This window comes from Brachycentrus maculatus, unplaced genomic scaffold, assembly GCF_059751285.1.
Source record: "Brachycentrus maculatus isolate JH-2025_06_01 unplaced genomic scaffold, ASM5975128v1 h1tg000089l, whole genome shotgun sequence".
In the NCBI taxonomy this organism is placed as follows: domain Eukaryota; kingdom Metazoa; phylum Arthropoda; class Insecta; order Trichoptera; family Brachycentridae; genus Brachycentrus; species Brachycentrus maculatus.
Genome location: NW_028280843.1, coordinates 1,444,881 through 1,465,197, shown reverse-complemented (window position 1 = coordinate 1,465,197; position 20,317 = coordinate 1,444,881). Strand labels below are relative to the sequence as shown.

The following is a 20,317-nucleotide window of genomic DNA, read 5'->3' as shown; positions in this document are numbered from 1 at the left end:
CATCAATGATATACTAAATGAGATCTCTGGTTAATTAATATTCATGATTGATTTTTCATCGAAATCTTCGGATTCTTAATTCAAATTGATGTATTATTAAGGGTTGGAGTAAATGACATTTTTGAAAGATAATAAAAGATTTTATCAGTATTGCAAGAAAAATACTTCAGTCTAACAATAGATTACTACATTTTGAGTGTGTCCAAATGCTTGTTCACAATGTGGTTGTAGTGTGGTTGTCAATAATGGGTAGAATTGATGAATGTTACACTTGTGTAAAGTGATCACTTAAACCAGCCTATGACGATCATCAGCCCCATAAATGCCCAGACTTCCATATTCTTCTTCATCTTTGATGAGATGTTAAAAAATAATATAGATTACTTTCATCAAATTGATAAAACCGCTAAAATATTTTTCTTAAAAATAATAAAAATAAACACAAATAATTAAAAATATTAAATCAGATATTTTAAATATCACGCAGTTTTCAAAAATAATCAAATATCAACGCTACTTAAATAGATACATATTAGAAAAGAAAACGTTCTTCAAACGATATAAGCTTTTTTCTATATTAGTTAACTTTTATCGAGAAATATAGTAAACTTTTATAGAGAAATATAATAGTAATCTCATTTTATCACCCGATTCCATATTACCATAGCTTTAAATCAAGTTGTTGCGTTGTAAAATTAAGTTCCGTACAGAAACAAATATGTAACGTATTAGACCCGTATTAACAATCCCTCACCTCTGAAATCAGAAAAAGTTGAGTTGGGGTGATAGTGATATGTTGTTGGAGCAATAAGTGTGCATTAAATAATAAAATATTCTTGTTACGCACATTTAAAGTAATTTATATCTTTGATTTTTTAAAAAAATACTTTTATTTTATAATCGCATGCTTAAATAACTAAGTAAAAATAATCTAATTTATTATCAAGTAATGTTGCTCTTGATAAAAAAGTTACTTACAACACATAAAGTATATCATAATTACTCGTATAAAATAACATTAATTCATATTAAAAATGTCGTTATTTGAACCTACCCTTTTAAGCTTAAAGCTATAGAATAGAATGGCTACATGAAAATTTTCAGAAATATATAAATTTTACTTTATAACAAAACTTGTACGATCTCTCAACCAAAAAGTAAACTCGTAAATTAATTAAGTGCGTTTCGCTGAGTTTTCAAACGAGGTTTTAAAATAAAATTTAACGTAAAGGAGAACCACAGGTATAAAATCTGCTCTCTTTTAATATTTATAAAAATACGCTTTTATCACCCCGAATGGAATATTTTGAATTAAAATAATATGCCTAATTACATATTGAACGAATAAAATGTTTCTCCATATCGATCTTTATGTAAATAGCGCGTGATAGTTGAATTATTCATATTTTTTCAATTTACAATAGGAAATTACGGTCATGGCTCAAACGTGGCATTTTCGGGTTAGAAAAATGCGCTAGCAATACAAATATGCCTCGCACATCAAGATAGTCGAGGAAATGGAAAAAGGGGAACAAATGAGGTCGCTTTTCCAGCCGGACACATAGGATATGAACATCTTTCCACCCCGAAGGCTAGAGCTTCTTTTCGTTAGAAATCTACTGCCAGCCGGGGTGATAAATGATCACACCGATTGTTTCAATGGGCGCGAATTAAACGCTCAACGAACTTGGTCAGTAATGGGACGGGAGCGGGGAGATGATGAGGATGTGATGGGGATAAAGAGAGACCGAAACGGGGATAGTAGGTCTTGTTTGTCACGCATGTCACCCTACTTTCATAGACCTCACTAGAATCCATGTTACGCTGTTGAGGTTTTTCATCGTTACGGCCATATTGCATCCTGTTTTTGCACTGATGGCATGTTATCGATATTTTATTTGGTTTGTATAAAATCTGTTTTACCATTTGTAACCAAATACACTTTTAGACTTTTATTAAATTTATCTATATAAAATACCTTTTAAATGTTAAAATCATAGAGTCAGAGAATTATCATAATAACTATATCACAAACTGTTAGGTTCTTCGATTAGGAACGTGTAAACATATTAATAATTTATCTAAGATTTTTCATTATTTAGGTTAAAAGTTTTTACCCATTTAACCCTAATTTGTTAGGGCTGTAGCTGGTAGGTTAAACGCTTCACAGAAAACCTAAATTTTAGGGTGTCAGCCGGGGTTAACTTTCCTCCCTTAGCAAGGAAGAAAAATAAAACCTTTATAAAAGGTTCGCGCCATTACAAATTCTTTTTAAACACGCTGTAAATTTGTCTTATTTGTCCAAACTTGTTCCCATTAAAATCTGCATGGCTGGAGATAGAATTAGTCAAGCCGATGATAAAACAGGCCTTAATGAATACTTAATAAAACAATAGAGTTAAGACATATATTTTCTCTTAACCGCCCTTTTAAATCCTTTATATTATATCGTGTATTTGAAGCCAGGGTCGGTTTTTGGAGGACGGCATTGAAAATTGATTTATTGGTCTGGTCACTATTTTTAGTACTTAAAAAAAAGGTTGTCGTCTGTAAAGTTATGTTATCATGGATTTGCAAAAGTTGGTGCATTGCGACTAACTTTTTTATCAAGCTCACATCTAACGAAGATGCTACGATAATCTATTTTATTTATCCACCTTGGCAAAGGGTATCATATATTTTTCCTTTCAGAATAAAATGGTCCATAAGGCATCTGATCAGGTTAATTTATGAAGACGGATTATTGAATCCCGAAACGGAATATGAAATTAAAAAGAAATAATAGTTTCTAATGACAATGTAGGATTTAAAAACTAGTTACAATGGATGGGGAATTCTAGCTAACTTCCACTCTTGCAAGCTTGTTGAATTTAGATAAGTTAAAGTCAAGAAACAGTTAAAAAGAAATTATTTGGTGAAAGTCAGTTTGACATATTTTCTAAAATCCACTTTCCAAATATGGTAATAAATGCAAAAAGCAAGATGAAGATTTGAGAGTAGAAATTTCGGAATGATAAATACGTAACACTTGAAATTCATGAGAAACATTTTATTTCAATACTAATTTTAAAAATGGGTTAAAAAATGAATAATTTATAAATAATCTTGCCAATAAATGTGAGTAATTTCGAAGCATTGAAAATTGCAGAGCTAAGCTCGAAATTAATTCAGAGAAACAAGAACCTAAATTAACGTGAATTTTAACTGGAACTTTTTCTTATTATTACGAGATATCTGCTGCGATTTCGTAAAACGGTCGTGAAAAAATAATTTGATTATTCCACGCCTTAAATATTTCTGTATTTGGGAAGCGTTTCTAGATGAATTTAACAATTTGAAGATTTACATAAGCGGAATATTAATTTTCCTGAAAATTATTTATTAACGTCTGGACTATGGCAGACAGCAATTTTTGAAAGAAATTTAATAGAGAAAATAATTTTGGAAGAAAATAACATGTTGTACGAAGGATTTCAAATAAAGCTTATTTGAATAAATCTTACTAGATAAAAAAAAACAGTCGTTAATTTCGTAATATATTAGAAGTAAACGATTTCACAACTAATTCTTATTTTATAATTCATAAATTACCTCTTAATATTTATTTTATTTGAGAATTACAGCTTTTCTATTTAAAAAATGGGCCATCAAAAGCTTTAGCAGTAATTTGAATAAAAAGGTAATAATCCATAAATATACTATTTTAAGCATTAATCACAACTAACGGTGCATTGGAGACTAGATCAGATCAATGTTGTGTATGACTAGATGTATGGATGTGAAGGATGCGAGCAGTGTATGGCAGGACAGAAAAGTGTGGCGTTCCATCCTCTCTGCCTACGTGAAACGGCGTGATGGTAGTAGTAGTAGTAGTATATATATATATATATATATATATATATATATATATATATATATATATATATATATATATATATATATATATATATATATATATATATATATATATATATATATATATATATATATATATATATATATATATATATATATATATATATATATATATATATATATATATATATATATATATATATATATATATATATATATATAATATATATATATATATATATATATATATATATATATATATATATATATATATATATATATATATATATATATATATTTATACATAAACATACATACATACATATAGGAAATTGGTATCAGTACGTAATTTTTTTTTTAATATGACTGAATATTTTTAACATTTTTAAAATTAATTTAAAATTAAAATTAAATTAATTAAATTACAAAACACGTTTGTATTGTTATTATTTCTAGGTGTGTATATAATTATTAAGAAAGGAAATAAATTAATAATAATTTAGAGGACAGGGTTTGTGATTTATATTAAGAAATATGTTGAGTTATATAGCTATATTATAATATATTTCAAGGAGTCGATAAAATCACACGAGCTTATTAAGTATCCGAGCTCGGGTCAACAATGGGGAGAATATGCGAGGGAGTGAAAGCTTTTAACAGAAGGAACTCTAGAGAAGGTACTTCTTCCTACCCTTTGTTGTTTCCTTAGAGTCTTTATTGACTCATTTCGGAAGGCCAGGAACCATGATACGATATCTGATACAAGAAACAAAGAAAATAAATTTGTTTTTCCAACAAATGGCCCGTGAGATGTTGCAAGTAAATACTCCTTAGTAACAAAGCGAAAAATCTACTCTGCGATATTAAAAAAATAAATAATGGTCACACGCACGTTACAAGAGGAATCTTCAAGATAGTGTATAAAAGCACGTGGTTATTGAATGACATAATCAGATAAATGGGGTAAGTATGGGTAAATGAATAAGACAATAAGGCGGATTTAAAAGTAATAAGAGAATTTAAAAAATAAGATTAGTTAAATTTATCGTCATAATCAATACTGACCTTCGGGGAGGTCGTTCAAAAAACGAGGGCGCTAAGTCAGATGAAGAGCCTGGAGCATCCAAAAAAGGGTGCTGATAAAAAAATAAAAATCTTCTCCGTGCCGACGAAAAATATTTGGATTCTAAATTACAATTTTGCGAGCCAATAACCAGTTTTTTTTAGTTATTGATACGAAATTGGGTAAAAGTTTAAGGGAAAAGGCTGGCACTGCTGACTATAAATCTAGATACACAAAAATCATGTGATGTAATATAAGAAAACAATGGCATAACAAATTTTTAAAACACAAAGAATGCATCTATTCTACATGTAATTGAATCATTTCATAACATAAAAAAAGACTTAATATTTATTGAATTGTCATTTACCTTGTCTAGTTTCATTGTTATTACTATGAATTGAAAAACAGTTTCTCAGTATTTTTTTATATGCAAAGTAAAGATATTTTTTTATTTTTTTTCAATTTTTATTTGTTCGGGAATTGTACAGCTTTACATATAAAAAAGTATATGAAAAACAAAACTTACATTAACAATAATAAACATTACAATAATAAAAATAAAGCCAATTAAAAAATTCCACATTTATGTTATAATAACTATTAAAAACATTAAAAACATTGTTCATGACATATAGACGTATTTGTTGTTGTAAACACGTTATCGTAAAAATGTTAACTTCATAGTTGATAACACAGTACTTTTTCATTACTTACCTTAAAATGGTAGTTACTTTCATATTTTGGTTTTTCGAATATTTGAATCGGTAATGCCCTTACACAGAAAAACACATGGTTGTAAATCTTGGTTTTATTTATATTAAAAACAATAAATAAAAAATGTTTTATTTCCATAAGAGACACATACCTACATATCAGCAGTGCACAACTTACAAAATATATTTACTATTGCTGCTATTCTCATTTTACTTTATGAACTCCTTTACGGAAGTAATCTTCATAGCATTTAACATATTCCACTCCTAGATCCATGAATCTGAGGCGCAGAACTGACCAACCTGCTTTCATATGATTCGGGCGCGGATAGGAGTCGGAAAAAAAACGTATTAACGTACTAAAAACAAAAGTATAATAACTGCAGCAAAGATATAGTTGTTTTTCATTCGGCTAGGCAATCGTATTTAGGTATTTTTTTTATAATCTGGTGTGTACCTACCTGTACGTCACGAAGAAATCTACCATTTTTATAAAAAGTTTCACCTCAATTTCGCCGTGTGTTATTTGTAGATTCGCTCGCTTATTTTTCACGGTTTTCTTTTCAAGTTCCCAAATAAAACTTTTCTTACTTATAAAAATAAGTTTGTATACCTAAATTGCCAGGATGATTTATCTTCGTAATATCGATCTGGTAAGCTGGCGAAATGATCATCTCACCCTCATAAAGCATGTCGAAAAAGACATCTGCAAGAAAGTCGAAGAGGAGAAAGTTTACACATGTAGACATTAAGTTTTTTAAGTGTAAAACATTAAAAATGTTAATAATACAATTATCTCGATAACAGGAATATTATATCGATTAAAGTATACTCTTTCTTTACCGATGCTTTGATCAATATTGTTGCCATGATACATTCACACCTGTCACTTTTGCTGTATCTGAGGTTTCACAACAAAGAAGACAACTTCCGAAATACTAGTAATACAGAATAGAAGTATAGGAAATATATTTCGTCTACCGTACACCACTCATATAAAATATATTAAGTTGAGCAGTAACATTCTTTGACATTCTCCCAACATATGAGATTACAAATATAATGCTAGAAATAATGTTTAAAACGACTCACAGAAACACTAACCGATTTTTAAAAGAGAAATTCATCATTATAATACACGAGGACAAAATTATATTCATTTAAAGGCAATATACACAACTAAGTTTGGAGTAAGTCCTTACAATATATAGCCTATAACCAAATTAACCAGCTGCCTGACATATAAAATAGAACCCAGCCAGGGATCTAAAATGAATGAATTGATAAAATATTTTATGAAAAGATATTTGTGTTAGTGATCAGTTATATTTTCTCTTTATTTCCTTTTAATATGCTTCGTACCTTATATTTTTTATATGCCTATTTACTGTACCCTTTTTGCTTTATATTTTACACTTTGCCCTGTGTTTTCTTATTTGTTACATTCTTATTTGCGTTTCAGTCTTGCTAACCTTAATCCCATGTCCCAAAATAAGTAATGGAAATTATTCGTCGGGAATATAAAATATGCCTTTATTTCCTTATTTTAAATTCTTTTGCATTTTATAACATAATATAATTACATGTACAAAAAAAATATATATTAATACAAAAAAGATCTTACAATGGCATGGCCTGTGTGTGGGTATAAATTATATTTTTGCTTTTAATAAAGGGCATTGGCAAGAATGCAATAGATATTTTATAAAATTAGATTTAAAGTGCTAATATAAACTACAAATATTTGTTTTCAATTAAAAAAAATAATAAGTAAATACCACTATTTCTTAAAATCTACTGTGACACGTATTTCAATGCATTCCTCATTATTTTTTAACACCGTTATTTTAATTAAAAGTGGATAGGTTTTACCACAAAGTGACAGTTAAGTTATAATCAAATATTACAAATATTTGATTATAACTTATGTATGTAAAATGTTTATAAAAATAAATAAATTTATTCGGCGGTAAAATTTCCAAAATTTGATGGGTGTTACCCGCCAGTATTCATCTATCCCTTTCCACCCCCCTTCGGCCCTGTAACCTGGCGATGATGAACACGTCCCCAGGAACAATGTGATCCCGGCCGAAGCATGTGGCCCCTCCCCAGTCCCCCCCTGCGCCCGCTCCCGAAGGGACAGAAAGGGATAGGGCAGGACGCCGATTTTCCGGCTGCAACAATGTGCCCTGATTAATGGCAACTTAAAGTGGATATGACAGTTATTTTATGGTCATCCTCTTGTAATCAAAATTATCCTCAAATAAATTTAAACGAGTTCATGAAGATATTTGTGACGGTGCTATCGTAATAAATACTCTACGGACTGTTTTTTAGGCCGTCAGAAAACACCCTTAATGTAAAATGAATGCTTTGTAACATTTTTTAGCTTAAAAAGCTATAAATCCATTTAACAGTCACAAAGTATTTTGAATTAAAAACAATAACGCACAGAGCATTACGTTATAAATAGAATGAAATGTTGATTTTTAAAAATTAAACACTTGTTTTAGACCAATAATTGAGTTTTACATGTATTTAATTATCTTAGAGTAGATTAAAACATGTTAAGTTTTCGAAACTACATAGCCACAGAAAATTTACTATGAAAATATATGACACAAAGTAAAAAACGTAGTAGGTACTTAACATTTTTAAAGATATTTCAGAAGATATGAATATTTTTTCGGAAGAAAATAAGTTTAGGTATTTACAGGGCCCTCAAAACCTGCCCATGGCTGGGTTGATATTACAATATTAATATTCTGCCTTTGATGAAACACCTATTATAATTTATTAATTCAATTAAAAAAAAAACTTTTTACATATGTTACGTATGGCACGAAACGTGACGAGTTTGGAGCGCCATCTGTTGAAACATATTTTAAATTGCCAAATAAAAACTTATTTAAATATTAATAATATTGATTTATAAAATATGAAATATTAATAATACTTATTTTAATATTAATAACTTTAAATAATAATAATATTGAGAATAAAAACTTATTTCTCTATGTCGTGATATCTACGAGTATTTAATTGTTGAAAACAATCCCTAGGATAATATTCAGTATATTTGTACAAATAATTCAATATGCCAAACATTTTGTTTTTCAGTATTAATATTTGATATCGCAAATGTTAATTCACTATTTCAATTTTTATACAGTTAAATGGAAACAAATAATATACCTAATACGCAATCGGTGTCTAGAAAATCGTATGAAACGTGTTCTATTCGTATCTCGCTCACTCGTAGGGCATCGTCCCTTTCTATCGGAAGGGTGTGAGGCAGGGGGGTGAAGGCTTCTGTCACCCAGACGTAGCTCGTCGCCATAGCAACCGGTCCGGGCCGCCGCGCTCCTAGCGAGTAATGAGCAACGCCACTCGCGTTCAACTGACTAATTTTTATACCCCCGCTGTAACTCTGCTTCCCTGGTAGCCGGTGGCGAGTTGACCCACTGGGCCTCGTCATCACCCTCCAGTCCTCATGCTGATGGACAACTCGAGCGTTCCTGAAAGTATTCGTGACGGGGTTTTCAATTGCTTTTTGTTAAAAATTTCCATTTCGCGATGGGCCCTCTCCTCAACTTACCTTTATTAATTTGCATAAGGTTATTAGAGGCTTGTAGTATGGCGGAGGATGAATTTGAATAATGTAATGGAGCTTCGGACATTTCGCGTAATTTGAGATTTATCTTCAGGATATTTAAGTGAATGTATTTTTAAATTCATTATTATGCCAAAAGTAGAAATTACAATAATAAATATTTTATACTTCTTTATACTCTTATTATACACAATGGTGCACAAGGCACTACATCGTATAGAAACTTTACATAGTTTGATCGTTAATTATATGAAAGCAAGGTAATTAGTCCCACGCTTAAGTTTTTTTCGAGCGTAAAATTTAAAAATATATATTTTCGTGAAAAATCACTTATATTTTTATTCGGATCTTCCTGGGACTCGACCTCAGGAGCTCTAACCCGATTTATAAATGCGTTTACCATTTAGTACTGAAGTAGATAAGTTTACATAAACCAAATTTACACAATTTTATAAAGGACAATTCAAATTGTCCTCCTTTCCAAGAGATTGTCTTAGATATGTTATAAGTAGACACCCGAATCCAAGATTAATTTTCATATTTTTATTTTCAGGTAAGTCGAGAAGAATTGACTTTGAAATTAGGAATCGAGTTATGGTAGAGATGAAAACGAACCCTGCACCTCAAACTTAAGGTAAGGTATCCATACAAGCGTACGAAAAACCTACCCAACTCCTAAATTAAAGGAGAATTGATCGATTTGAAAGCTCATTAACATGAACAAATCTAGAATACTATATTTCTTCTTCTTTGATCCACATTTGAGCTCACTGGGTACGTATGGATACAATCTCGTTGAATCGAATGGACCGTGTCTATTAAGTGTATCACAAAGGATTCCATATAATAGAAAACGATGATTCTCTATACCAGCGGTTTTCAAAAGGTGCTCCGCTAAGGCCTGGCCATCTGCAAGGCCACTGCAGGGGTTCAGTCAATTGGTTGGTCAGAAAAATAAATTCATATTTCCCATTTAATATTGACAAATTGAGCAATTTATACTAGAATCAATAAAGTATTATTTGACATGTTGAATAATTTTGTGTTGTTTACTGTATATTGTAGTAGCAGTAGCCTTTAATGTACCTACATTTTTTAAATAATTTTAATAATTTTTAATAATTTTAATGAAATAATTTATAATGAAAAAATGGCAAAAAACAGTTTTGCTTACTTTAGGGCGCCGTAAAATATTAATCGTTTCAAAAGGATCCCGTTGCCGAAAAGTTTAAGAATCGCTGCTCTAGACTAAAAATTGCATTAATTAATTTTATATTACCTCTCCTGATAAGATAAAAAATATTGAAAAACATAAAAATCGTATCATCGCTCAAAATCTGTGGTTCAAACACATTTTGTACTTATGTAAATAAGTACATCTGCTTTTTATACATAGTTTGATAATGCACCGTAAAAATTTGTAACAGTTCATAAAAATAATTTCATTTAACCTTGAAAGTACGATGAAAAAAATCTACAATATTGCTAGCAAGATCTTTGAAATGAACACGCGAATTAATTAATTAGTTAATTTCAAATTGTTTTCCGTAGAATTAATATATTGTTATATAAGTTACAGAATTAAATTCATATCCGCATAAATAAAGTAAGGGCTTGTATTATAATTAATTGAGTTATTCGCATGGCTTTGTGAAAACGGAGTTTATGAATTAAACTAGGTAATTTAATTGAGGACGCTACCTTTCACAAGTCTTGCTGAGGGCGGTGCCATACAGGAACTCCGGCACAATATACGACTATATAGCATACACGCATGGCACTCAGTGACTTTCAATTAACGAAAAACCAAACACCCCTCCGTCTTGTCGGGCGGGTACGGGTGTACCTCCCCTGCCTCTGGAACAAGTACATATTCTACCAAGGACGTTCCGGATTGAATTAATCGCCTACTGAATACGTATCCTTACTTACAGGAACAAAAAATCCCTCGGGGAAGGTGTAGTTCCAAAACGGATTTGAGACGTATTTGATGGTTGCCAAGGGTCTGCTATGGACCATGAACAAAGTAAATAAACGCAAAAAATGTTTATCTCTGTGAGATAAGTATCTTTCCACGAAACGTAAGAATGGTGAAGGATTTAGAAGTACAGCGTGGAAAGAAATTCAATAAGAATTGTAGTTCAAACAGAGATCGTCTAAATCATCGTTTCTCAATCTGGGAGTCACGATGAGGTTTGAACTTGTTTGTCCGTCGGCAAGTGTAAACACATTTTTCGTCATTTTTATTTGGTTGAGTTTGCAAGGTTTTTTTGCTTCATTTTTAACCTTATTGTTGTATTTGTTCAATCTTTTTGATACAGAAAAGGTTAAAGAAAACAGATCTTTGTTATTGCTTTGTATGATTCAAAGACTTGTAGAAGTAAGTTATTTCTTTGAAACAGTAGATAAAAGCAATGAAAATATAAGGTAATTACGGTATCAATATAATTTATGGGCAATATTCAATCTCTCTTAGGAGTGTCATGAGAAGCTCATGGCAAGCGACGATCACAAACCTTGAAATGAATTTGATTTCGTAGAGATAAGGCGAAAGACAAAATTGGATAGAAAACATCGTAAAATTGATGTCTATCCGAGTGTAACAGCAGACGGAACGGCGCCAGATCGCTGAGAATACGTGACTTCTCGTTTCCATATTTGAGGACAGTATGCACTTTATTCTTTAAAAAATAAACCGATGACGATCGATATTGTTAGTCATTTTGAATATTAAAAATAACTGAGTAATGTTGGAAATAAAGAACAAAAAAAGCTTGAAATTGTAAGTTCAAATTATAAGCTGTAAAAAAACAGTATGTTAAAATAATATCGGGGTTATCTTGCACATTATAAAAAAGGGTGTCTGCTAAATAAAAGATTTCTCAATCCAACAAAGATGTTTGTTGTGATCTCATATTAACTGAATCGTGAGATTGATCATATATCGATGAGTTAAAAATTTCGAATAGTGTCTATCATGGGTAGAATGGTGAATATTGAACATGTTTTTTAAAACAATCACTTAACCAGTCTATGACATGTCATAAGCCCTTATATTACCCACACTTCTATATCCTTCTTCATCTATGCTGAGATGTCAAACAAAAATGAAAAAAAAAAGTATTTTGTGTTTTCCTTATGTAGTATTCATATTCTTTTCTTTACGTAATGCCAATATATCTCTCTCGCAGGACATAAACTATCATATAATATTTTCAAACACGCACATGTTGACGAAGAGCGACATCTGTCGCTAAGTATAATTCCCTAGATCGTAGAAACAAGAGAAGTAGGCCAAAGTTCACCAAACTATTGTCATCCGACTAACTCATTAATGAGACCGCGAACTCAAATTAAATTGAAGCTTTACGAAAGTTTTAATGAATAACCGCTACTTTGTACAATACTATCGCGTTTAGTTTTGGTCAATAACTTTATTATTAATAAAAATTATCCCAAAATTCTAATGATGATCGACATTGTGAGAAAATATACATATTAAAATTTTTTATTTTTGAAATATGTTTATGAAATAAAATTTTTGCATACCTCACAAAAATGTATGAAAACGAAGTGTAGGGATTTTTTTTTTTAGAAGTTCTGGTAAGATCCACATATAAATTTTTACCTTGGTCTATATGGTAAAAATTTATATGTGTAAAAATTTAAATTTATATTACTTACTATGAAAATGTATTTTGTCTTTACATAATAAATGCACCATATCTGATGACCTTCAGAAAGATTGTAAACATTACTATCTATGTCTGGAACCCTAACCGTCCATCGAATGATCTTTTCCTTGGATATTCTATCTCTCCCTTTAAACGTCTAACCTGATCCTTTCGCATTATCTTCCTTATTTTCATCATTCGTTTCTTCTTCTGATGCTTATTCAAACGTCTATAATGGCCCTACACTGGTTCCTGTCTTTTAGGATGTGGAAGGGCTGCTCCATTTCGAGTCCTGTCCAGTTCATAATGTCTCACAGACATTTCCTCTTCTTCTTTCTTTTTTTTGCCTCAATTTCAACTTCTCTAGGATAACCATCTGGAGTATGTGACCCAAGGCCTTTTTTTTCATAAATTTACCATAAAGTTTCATAAATATATAATGAATTAATTATTTGATCGTTCATGTTGAAATTTAAATTTATATTTTTTTCACGTATGAACCAGATATTTCTGCCCACTTATTTCGAAGAGCTGTCTGTAGAAAGATAAGTATCTAATCTGTAAGATAAGTATCTATCAAACCTTGACCAATATTACTAGATAAATCTTCATAATAACAAATAATATTCTGTATAAAAAGTTGAAAGAACCTTTACAACCTGCATTTTTTAAATAATGTCCATTATTTGAAAAACAGTGTTGTCAATTTTAGATTAAGTTATTAGTGTTATAAAAACTGCCATCTTTTTATGGCAACATTAAATATAAAAAATGCTTAGTATTTAATTTAATATGCATTGCAGAAGAACAAATCATATATTTATTTTTTGAGTAAATTAACCTTGTACGTTATGTACGCTGTGGAAAAATAGAACTACTTATCGCCTGTATAAAAAGGATGGATTTGCAGATAAAGCCTGAAAACGTGTTAGTGAATACAAATGATATTGATAAACATTGCGTTACACTATATGGAATAATCTCGATTCGGCGAAAGGGTAAACATGTACATACGTTTGTTTGCCAATTATGAAGATAATCAGCAACCTTACGTTGTTTATGTTTCTTTTCAGAAGGTATACTAAACATATATTTACCGAGTTTCAGTGCTTTGCCTCTGTTTAGGGAGGAGAGTCAACTTAATTACATTTAGAAAAAAACTTGGGAGATGTTACATAATAATGAAAACGTTGCAACGGAAAAATGAAAAGTTTGCCGAAAATTTTCAAAGGAAAGTAATTTATTCATATCGGAAGTTCATAACTACTTTCTTATTCCAAAGAAAAAGTACAAAGTCTGGTTTTGATGAACGATCTTGAATTAATTTTTTTTTTCATGAATTTAAAAGGATTTTGCTTTCCATTTACGATAAGTAAGTTACGTTGTTTAACGACCATGATGAAGAAATAAAAAAATATTTTTACATGGTATTCGAAAGTGGAAACTACAATACCATAAAATTGGATATTATAATCTATTTTAGCACCTGTTTGTCAAAATCGAATATGAAATGTACTCTGATTTATTACTCAACGTTTTACACGAATAAATTAAATGTACAGAATATTTGACAATATCTGAAACATAAACGACAATTGAATCATTCGAAATCACTGTCCAATTATCTTCAATATTTTAAAACTAAACATTCATTGCTAGTTATATAATTAATGTAAATTTTCTGTAATGAAGTTATGCAATTTAAATAAAAAAAGCTCTTAATATAGAATTGCATTCCCCCTGATACTTTCAGACATATCTCTGTTATTGAGAGTGTCCTGATAACATAAGAAAAATCCCGATTCTTATTTATGTACAGATGGAATATTTAGATATAAAGTGAATTTAATTTACAGATGAATCATGAACATTTGTATACTCAAAAGGAAGACCAATATTCAAAATACGAAATATCTTGAATTATCCTACCTCTCGTGTCAACAAAAATCGTAAAAGTCTTGGAAAACTCTGGAGTTTTGGGAGCCGTCGACCTTTTTATTTGTCATCGATATTATAATATCCTGGCAGGGTCTGAGAAAAATATGACAACCCTAACTTAACATTGAAATGAAAATGTCAGAATCTTAAAATAAAATTAAATAATTTAATACAAAAAATATGAGAAAGAAACTTTCTTTATTGCTTTTAATGTTATGAGAAAAAGAAAAATATCTTTTGAGATATTTCCTTTTCTCGCACGTTGGTCAGTCGAGAGATGAATGGCAGTTCAAGATCTTTACACTGGGTTATCGTGTCGCGATAACAAAGATTTACTACAGTCCAATTTTTCTCTCCCTTTGTTGCCCTACAATGTTTTGTTGTAGCTTGTTCAAGGAACGCAGCACTTAGCTTGGAATACTTATCGCGTAAACTTTTAAGGGATAAATTATGACGCTAGCCATTTTTCATTTGCTAGATAAATTTTCTTGCGTATAAATATTAATTCTACCATTCGAGTAAAATTAGAGAATTGTACTTACAGTACGGTGGTTGTCATAGTGAATTGAAATGTATTTATTTAGTAAAACAATTCGAATACATATTTATTTACAACATTTTGAGTGTTGTTGTTAATAACAAATACTTGTTCACAAATCTGGATTATCTCCAATTATAGGAGTAATTTTCATATTATTTTTATTAATAAAATAGTTTCTGCTCAATAAAAGGCTTCTTTTCATCTCACCAATAGATGTCTCTAGTGAAGTTCTAGTATTGATTCAAGAATAATGTTTCAAAATTGGTTCATACAAATAGAACTTCCAAGAATTTGAGTAGTGTGGTTGTCAATAATGGATAGAATTATTGAATGTTACACATGTGTAAAGTGATCAGTTAATCCAGTCTATGACGGTCGTCAGCCCCGTAAATGCCCAGACTTCCACATTTTTCTTCATCTTCGATGCGATGTCAAAAAATAATATGAAATATTTATTTACTTCGATATTATGTAAAATTTTCATACATTGCCGAAATGGCCGATTTATTTTTGTAAGATTTATTTTTGAAAATCAACATTTTAATTTATGTATTAATTTTAAATCAAACACAGATTTTTTGAGTCTACTTAGTTGTATTTTATTAACAAAAACACATAAAAAATTATAGTGTGACAATTGTTTCGCCTTGTTAGGGCATTATCAAACGAATGTGAAGATCAAATGGACTACGGTCCTTATGTAGCTATACAATTCTAAGTGACAGTTTTAACACGTGCAGCAATAATTTATGGGAGACAATAGTAGCTAATGGGGGATGTAGGTATGTACCCTTATATTTATTTTCTGGGAAAGGAAGAATTTATTGACATGGCCATATTTTAGAGAATTAATATTTTAAAGCTTAATACAATTGTTGGTAATATTATTTTTAAGAATTTATATATGTAGATGTAATTATTAGTTTATCAATAACGCATCATGCAAGCATTTACATAAAGAGAGATGATGTACAGTAATAGTTTATTTAAATATGTTTAGCAGTAGTGAAAACATAAGGTTGGTTTGTTCATTAGGTAGTATCAAAGCGAAAAAAAAAGGTTTGTACGTAAAGGCCTAAATAAAATAAAATAAAATAATTTTTTGACATCTCATCAAAGATAAAGAAGAATATGGACGTCTGGGCATTAACGTATTAAAGTATTTGGACACACTCAAAATATTGTTAAAATAAAATAATATACAAATATGTGAAATGAAAATTATCTGATTTAATTTTTTTTCTACGTTGGTACTAAAGTAAGTACTTAATTTTAGGTATGTAACATTCGAAGGTGGTGATTAGGGCATGGTAGCTTGGAAAAGAAAATATGCTATATATTTAAATATAATGTTTAAACATTCTGTGAATGGTGTGTTTGTGTGTTGCCTACCACACTGGGATGGGCTAGTAAAATCTAGAGTGGCAGGCTTCCGAGAGAGGCTTACGAAGAGCTTCAACCTCCTCATAAAACTGATTGTGGAAAACAGATGGGGGCTGGAGATGTGGCAGCTCATTTTCTCACATCATCTTTCCTTAATTTCGCAGTTTATTTTAAAATATTTCTATTTTCACCTATTTTTGTAAACAAAATATGTCTTACTAAGCATTTTGAGTGTGTCCAAATACTTGTTCACAAATTTGGATTATCTCCAATTAAAGGAGTAATTTTTTTAATTATTTTTTGACATCTTAATAAAGATGAAGAAGAATATGGAAGTCTGGGCATTTACGGGGCTTACGACCGTCAAAGGCTGTATTCGCTAACTATTCACTAATTCTGCCCTTGATTGACAACCACACTACTCAAATTCTTGAAACTTCTATATATATGGTTCAATTTTGAAATACAGTGCTTGAATCACTAGAATTTCACTAGAGATTGGTGAGATGAAAAAAAAAATTGTATTCATCGGTTAGTCAAGCTGCAATAAAAATGATAAAAATGTGACTTTGTTTAAAAATCACTACAAATATTTTATTATAACTTAATTAGAATGTCTACCGGTTTCGTAGCTTACCGCTTCTTTATCGAGACTGATTAATACTCTTGTCTCGATAAAAAAGTGGTTAGCTTCGAAACCGGTGGACATAATAAATAAGTTATAATTAAATGTGTAAAGGGATTTTAAAACAAAGTTACATTTTAATTATAAAATGGAAAATCACATAGTTAGTGCTTCAAGTATAAATTATATGCAAAAAAATGATTATCTGTACTTTTACCAAGTCAATAACAATTATGTTCTTATGTTCTTTAATATTATTGTTATCTTTTGTTCCTTTGACGTGATTTCCTTTGATATGATTATCCGTATCATTGGGGTTTGAAAAAACGTAATCTTCCTTATTATATCCTTACAGGTTTTTGTAAGGTCACATGTATCAAAATCTAACCAATCTATAGAGATATCTTTTTGACCGCCCGAAATCTCTACAATATTATTTTATTTTATCTTAACCGAGGTAAAATATAGCATAGAAAGTGTAACCATTAATCCCGATGATCACTTCCGACGTAAGGAATGGATTTTAGAGAAATAGTTTTCTCAAGTTAGGGGTAATAAAACATCCAGATTTAATCGCGTTCATCTGGCTTTCTGTTGCCATATACTGGTCGAACCCTTCCGGATATTTTTATTTTCGAGTATTAAAGATAAAAACCATATTGAAGGAATACACGTTCATAAGATTTACGACTGAACATATTACATTATATTTATAAATTCGAGTTATTTATTTATACGTGTATAGGAACCGATAACATCATAATAATATGTAATAAAATTACAACTATATACACGATATTTTATTTGGCCAGTGACCGATTTTCGTCGTTACCGACATCATGAGACTGGGCTAATGATGTCGGTTATGAGGTCGGTTTCCCTGGTATATAAATGTATATATATATATATATATATATATATATATATATATATATATATATATATATATATATATATATATATATATATATATATATATATATTTATATATCTATATATGTATATTTATATATACATATTTATATATATATATATATATATATATATATATATATATATATATATATATATATATATATATATATATATATATATATATATATATATATATATATAAATAATAAAATAAAGAGTAATTAAAAATAATTTTAATTCAAGAATGGATGCCTGTGAAATTTTTCAGGTGTGCGGCTGTTTGACCACGTAAATAATAAATAAATACAGCGTAAGATGCAGCGACACATAGTCATAACTATTGTCAAGAAAATACGATGTATTTGACTAGGCCATGGAATACATATGCTTCACAATAGAGTCTCTTTTATTTAATGAAGCTTGCCTCTTTTACAAGGCGTCAGGGTCCCCCACCCAGGATGTTCACCCCTGACAATCTGTTGCTAGATCTTGTCTAATCTTTAGGACGTAGACCTGACTTGGGAAGATGCCATGAAGTTGGTCTCACATCTTTAGAAAAGCCTGGAGGTAGTTTGCGGACTATGTATGGAGGAACATTAGGAGCGGCATTGAAATCATCAGTCAATTTTGTGATGATTCTTAATTTTTTTTAAATTTTAAAATCCTAAAAACACATAAACTAACATTAAATCACTCATAATCATTTATCTTAATTTTACAATAGAGCTTATTTTAAAGTAAGCTAGTTGCATCACCCAGGAAAAAAGAGACAAATATTAACAAAAATATAGCTTTGAGCAAAATAAATATTGAATTTATTGTCTGCTTTACAAGTTCCATAACTGCGTCAACAACAACTAAAAGTAATTTGTGGTATAACTATTTGTTGTACGCCAAATATCCTCCATTGTGGTATAAGTCTATGTTGGTTTGCGGAGTTAGAAAACTATGAATCAAAATTTCGTGGAAATGTAATATAATTAAAAGACTTTCAGCGAGAAATTTTTGTTCTTCGAAAAAGATGTTCTCCGTACTAGTTAGTATAGAATGAAGTCCGAATGGAAAATTAAAAGGATCTGTCTAAACAATTTTTTTCAGTATAATTATTTATTCTTATAACCCTGGAATATTAACGATACAGATGATTTATCAGTATATTGTTGTTCTAATATTTTGTTTTACAGAATATGGTGAAAAGTATGCAAAATAATCACTTCATTTTTTTACAATTTTGTCAGCAAATTCCAGATCGTAAACTCTGGAATGCTTGGAATATTTTTTTTATTACGATTCTTCTTCTTCAATCCCTCATCCACACCTGATGGTGCATAGGGCACTGCGTCATATAAACGTAGTGTTATCTTGATCATTAATTAACACATGAAAGAAAAGTGATCAGCCCTCCGCTTCAGGTATAAGTCCAGGGTAAAATTGAAGAAATATCACAGTGAAAAATACACTTGTATTTATTTTATCTCCCTTGGGAATTGAACCCGGGACCTCCAGTACGTCGAGCGTCCTGACTGTTACACCACGGAGACGGATATTGGAGTTTGATTATTTTTTTCTGAACCTGCGATACGTGAAATTTAGGAATTATATATTACGCGTCCGTTACCATAAATCTTAGGATAAATGTGATCAACAAATTCGGGGAATCTAAATATGAATGTGTTTGCACAAAAAATGACGTCTGTCTGATCAAAATCTGGTCACGTGCGAAGGATAAATCATTCAAACGTCCACCGATGGGGTGGATTAGGGCAGGCTCTGGGTAGGCAGGAGCACGGGGCAGGAGGCTTCGCGGCAAATAACTTCGGGCACCGAGAAACTTTTCACTTCTGCACGCACAACAGAGCTTGTTAGAGCCGCAAGTGAAAGCCTTTCAACCTGGGAAATACTTTGGCAGGGGTTCGAAACCCTTTTTCTTGAATTGGCCACATCTCTTTCAAGCATCTCACGTGTCAATCTAACTACCACAATTTACTTGATTG

General features: G+C 30.4%; 1 protein-coding gene across 6 annotated transcripts in view; it reads left to right on the top strand.

Moving 5' to 3' along the window:
• The window catches only part of nAChRalpha6 (nicotinic acetylcholine receptor alpha6), a 249,650-nt gene that overhangs the window by 38,780 nt on the left and 190,553 nt on the right, over positions 1-20,317 (top strand). The window lies entirely within an intron of this gene.